This window comes from Thamnophis sirtalis, unplaced genomic scaffold (genome assembly GCF_051295495.1).
Source record: "Thamnophis sirtalis isolate CommonGarterSnake01/CBP01778 unplaced genomic scaffold, rThaSir2_p1.2 scaffold_45, whole genome shotgun sequence".
Classification (NCBI taxonomy): Eukaryota; Metazoa; Chordata; class Lepidosauria; order Squamata; family Natricidae; genus Thamnophis; species Thamnophis sirtalis.
The window spans coordinates 69996-74995 of NW_028261425.1; the positions used below are offsets into that span (position 1 = coordinate 69996).

General features: G+C 42.7%; 1 pseudogene; it reads right to left on the reverse strand.

The window, feature by feature from the left end:
* Window positions 1–1855: 1855 nt before the first annotated feature.
* LOC148042209 (uncharacterized) lies at window positions 1856–2464 on the reverse strand (annotated as a pseudogene).
* Window positions 2465–5000: the final 2536 nt, after the last annotated feature.

Sequence of the window (5000 nt, forward strand, 5' to 3'; positions counted from 1 at the left end):
AGAGGAAAATAATAATAAAAAAAAACACCGCTGCTTGTTTCTAAACCCTTCTGTTCCTTGAAGCGAAAACTCATTTTAAGAAGATTATGCTGCATATTATAAGAAGATGGGCTGATATTCGGCATTTCAATTCCACCAAGGCTTTTTTTTAAAGATGCGGGGAAAATAAGAACCCAAACAAAACAGAACAAAATAATGAACACCAAATCCGTGGAAGAAAAGAAAATTAAAACACAGCCATCACCATAGAACAACAACAGGACAAGCATTGGCTTCTATTAGAGCAGTGGAGGGAGGATTGCAGGAATTGCTTTCTGCGTGTCATAAATTCTTCTTTTGCGAAGAAGCGGCTGGGTGCAGCTGCTGGGAGATCATTGATCAACAACCATAGAAAGAATGGAAAGACCTTTCATTCTTCATTCTTTCTTCTTTCTCCTCCTTTTCTCCTCCTCTTCTTCTTCTCTTCTTCCTCTTCCTCCTCCTCCTTCTTATTTTTCTCCTTCTCCTTCTCCTCCTCCTCCTCCTCCTTCTCCCCCCCTCCTCCTCCTCCTCCTCCTCCTCCTCCTCCTCCTCCTCCTCCTCTTCTTCTTCTTCTTCTTCTTCTTCTTCTTCTTATTCTTCTTCTTCTTCTTCTTCTTCTTCTTCTTCTTCTTCTCCTCCTTCTCCTTCTCCTCCTCCTCCTCCTTCTCCCCTCCTCCTTTTCCTCCTCCTCCTCCTCCTCCTCCTCCTCTTCTTCTTCTTCTCTTCCTCCTCCTCTTCCCTCCTCCTCTCCTTCTTCTTTTTCTCCTCCTTCTTCTCCTCCTCCTCCTCCTCCTCCTTCTTCTTCTCTTCCTGCTTCTCCTCCTCCTTCTTTTTCTCCTTCTCCTTCTTCTCTTCCTCCTCCTTCTCCTCCTTCTTCTCGTCCTCCTCCTCCTTGTTGTTCTCCTCCTCTACTCCTACTCCTCCTATTCCTCGTGCTCTCCTCCTCATCATCTTTCTTCTCTTTCTCCTCCTATCCCTCCTCCTCCTTTTCCTTCTCCTCCTCCCCTCCCTGTTCCCATTCCCCTACCCCCTCCCTTTTATCAGTCCTTATAATGTAGATCAGGCTAAGAAGTCAATGCCACCATTTTTATTGGCACATCTGCAGTTTAAAGAATCTGGTGTGCCTGGATGATCTTCCCTCCTCCCACACTTCATTTAAAGAATAGCTTGTATGAGAGGTTTTTCCAAAGTTACTTTCTCATTCACCTCGTATTTGACCATTGGCTTGGTAGTGTCCTTTCTTCCTGCCCTTCAAAGACCCTTCCCTACGCCTTCCACATCTTCCTCCTCCTCCTCCTCCTTTTCTTCTTCTTTTTCTTCCTCCTCCTCCCTCCTCCTCCTCCTCCTCCTCCTCCTCCTCCTCCTCCTCCTCCTCCTCCTCCTCCTCCTTTATTCTTCTTTACAGTCCATGATTTTAAAAAAAACTCATATTCTTCCTGGAAAACACATCCACTCACCCACCAACACAAGTGGTATCCTGCACTAGATGAATTGAGAACACCATAGAGATGCTGACTGTAAATGCTGGACCATACTTTTTCTGGAATGTATTTTTTCAAAATGATTAATTCTAAATCATATTTCAAGAAATGAGAAACAAAGCTAATCTACTATTTTGTAGCGAGAAAAAAAACAACACCTTTCCTAACTTGTTTGAAACAGACAATTATTTCAGGAGTGGCCAGCAGAGGGAGAATAGAAAAAAATATGGAAAAATGAATGTATGGTCGTGGATTTTTTAAATTATTATTGTTATTATGTGGTTAATCTTTGGTGAGATTCACAGCCTTTGGAGCTGGTTGGTAGCTCAACAGCTCGAGTCCTAACTAAGGACCTAGGAACTATTAAGGTAACGTCGGACGATGTAAGTTGTTCCAAGTAGGATGGTTTTTTGTAGAATCAGAATGTTCAAGTCGGATAAATTTAGAATTTCCAAATAGCGAAGTAGCCCTTTAGGTATTGCTCCAAAGGTTCCAATTACAATCGGGACAACACTCAATTTCTTTTTCCACAGTCACTCAACTTCAATTTTCAAGTCCCGGTACTTTGTAATTGTTTCTTGCTGTTTATCTTCAATTCGTGCATCTCCAGGTATTGCAATGTCAATGAACGAAACTTTTATTTTCTTTTCAACTATTGTTATGTCAGGTGTGTTGTAGGCCAAGTGCCTGTCGGTCTAAATTCTGAAATCCCACAAGATCTTGACTTTTTCATTCTCTAGAACCTTCTCAACCTGATGTTTCCAGTGGTTTTTGCTGTACTCAAATGCAAACTTCTGGTACAATTTCCAGTGAATGATTTGAGCAACTTGTTCATGGTGTTGTAGGTAATCAGTTTGGGAAATTTTGCTGCACCCACTGATCAAGTGGTTGACTGTCTCATCTTTCTCATTACAGAGGCGACATTTGCTGTTGGTGGTAACATGGTGAATTTTTGCCTTCATGCAGTTTGTGGCTAAGGCTTGTTCTTGAGCTGCCAAAATAAAGCCTTCTGTTTCTTTTTTCAGTGCTCCTGATCTTAACCAGTTCCAAGTTAGCTTTTGGTCAGCTTTGCCTTCAATATTTTTCAAATGTTGGCCATGCATAGCTTTGCTTTTCCAATTTTCAGCTCGCTTCTCAATTACTTCTTTCTTGTATTCAACTTAGCTCAGCTTTCAACTTAGTTGTCTTCAAAAGGCCTCCTTCATTTACTTCCTTAATCATTGGTTCTTCACTTTTCTGGATGTAATCATTCAAGCTGTGTCTTTCTTCTTCCACAGTCTGCTTTACTTGTAGGAGTCCTCCTCTTCCTCTTCCTCCTCCTCCTCCCTCTTCCTCTTCCTCCTTCTCCTCCTCCTCCTGTTGAGAATGGCATCTAGATCTAAAAGAATCAACGAAGGAATGTGATATTATTATTGGTAGCAGTTGGCCACTTGTTTAAACTGGATTTGGCATTTTTGTCCCCTGACTGACTCCTTCCCAAGGACCTAGGCAGATATTTGGAATGTTGGATGGTATTTCAGGTAAACTGTTGTAAACTGTTCCGACTAAAGCTGCCTTTTGCAATGAACTGATAGGGATTTTGCAGAAGTATAGAATAGGTAGTACCTGGCTCAATACTAGTAACTGTGAGAGGAATCTTGGAGTCCTAATGGATGATCAAATATCAGCCAGCAGTGTGCTGCAGCTGCCAAAAAAGCCAACACAGTCCAAGGTTGTGTTAACAGAGGGATGGAATCAATATCAACATTTGGTTCTGCTTCATCATTAAACCATCTTTCCAATCAGCCGCCATGTTTCCTGTGCCTTTCTCCCAGCTTGGAAGCGACCCAGATGAGTATTTCTCACAACAAGACCCTATGCAGGAACAGTAAATGCTTTCGGGTTGTGTCCCAATGCTAACTCCACCACTTTACCTCATTTTGTATCACACACTAGCGTTATAAAGGGCACACTTCTCAGGATGTGTTGCAGTGGTGGGGTTTCAAACATTGTTCGAACCTACTCTGTGGGTGTGGCCTCCTTTGTGGGAGTGGCTTGCTGCCCATGTGATCGGATGGGAGTGGCTTGCCGCCCATGTGACCGGATATGAAGATGCCGATGACACTTGTCAGAACCACCTTAAATTACCTCACACACAGCACTGGCATGCATAAGACTATGATGTCAACTTGTTTTTTAAAAAGCATCTTTGGTTTGCGTTAAAACAACTTCAACACACGCAATGTTCTGATTGCACCACAAATGCACTAGTCATCCTTACCTTTCACAGAGGCACTGAGTTTTATAAATAGGAGCATGATAGTGTAGAATAATCATATCCAAGGACCAGTGGTGGGTTTCAAAAAATTTTGGAACCTCTTCTGTAGGTGTGGCCTGCTTTCTGGGTCCACTGGTGGAACCTCTTCTAACCGGTTTGGTAGATTTGATGAACCGGTTCTACCGAATAGGTGCGAACTGGTAGGAACCCACCTCTGATGTGTTGTGTACTATTGAACACACCAACCTCACCCTGGGATTCTTGGCATTGTTCTCTTCGGAGGGAACTTCATCGTCTCTGAATGGACAAGCCTCAATCTCTTTGTCCGTAAAAAATGCAATTATCCTGCAAAGAAAAAAGAAAGGAAAAAAAAACCCCTCAAAGGTAATTTTAAGGACTTTGTGCGAGTTGTGGGAGTGAAAATATTTATAAAGACGCTGGAAAACGATTTACTTGGAAATGAATGGAAGTTACGGAGCACCAGTTCCTGGTGCATTTATGCTCCGGGCAGCTAACCATCTCACACTGTTTTTAAATGGTATTTAGCACCACAATGCTTGGGTGACCCCGCGAAGCAGGAGTCTTGCTGATTACGACTTCCATTACACACCAAAGTAACTGCCTGTAAACTTGTTTGGTTATTTTCTTTTGCTGTTTTTTTTTTTTAACTGGCCTGTAAAAGCATAAAATATAAATACATAAATAAATATTTATAATGCAGGCCTTGGGATGCCAAGTGTGTGTTTAAAGCCAGTGCGAGAAGGAATGAGACGGAATTGATCAGAGACAAGCTGAGGACCTCTGAGCTATGAATCCAGTGGCTGCAAAAAACTTGAAGGACATTTTAGGAGGGTCTGCTTGGGCCACATTTGAGAAGGGCTGGAGTTAGGGATAACTTAGAATAAAAGGGGTCAAGATCAGAATAACAGAGCAATAGCAATAGCAGTTAGACTTATATACCGCTTCATAGGGCTTTCAGCCCTCTCTAAGCGTTTTACAGAGTCAGCATATTGCCCCCAACAACAATCCGGGTCCTCATTTTACCCACCTCGGAAGGATGGAAGGCTGAGTCAACCCTGAGCCAGTGAGATTTGAACAGCTGAACTGCAGATCTGCAGTCAGCTGAAGTAGCCTGCAGTGCTGCATTTAACCACTGCGCCACCTCAGCTCTATTCTAGCAGAATATTAGAATGACAAGAGTTCCAAGGGACCTTAGAGATCTTCTAGTCCAACCCCTTGCT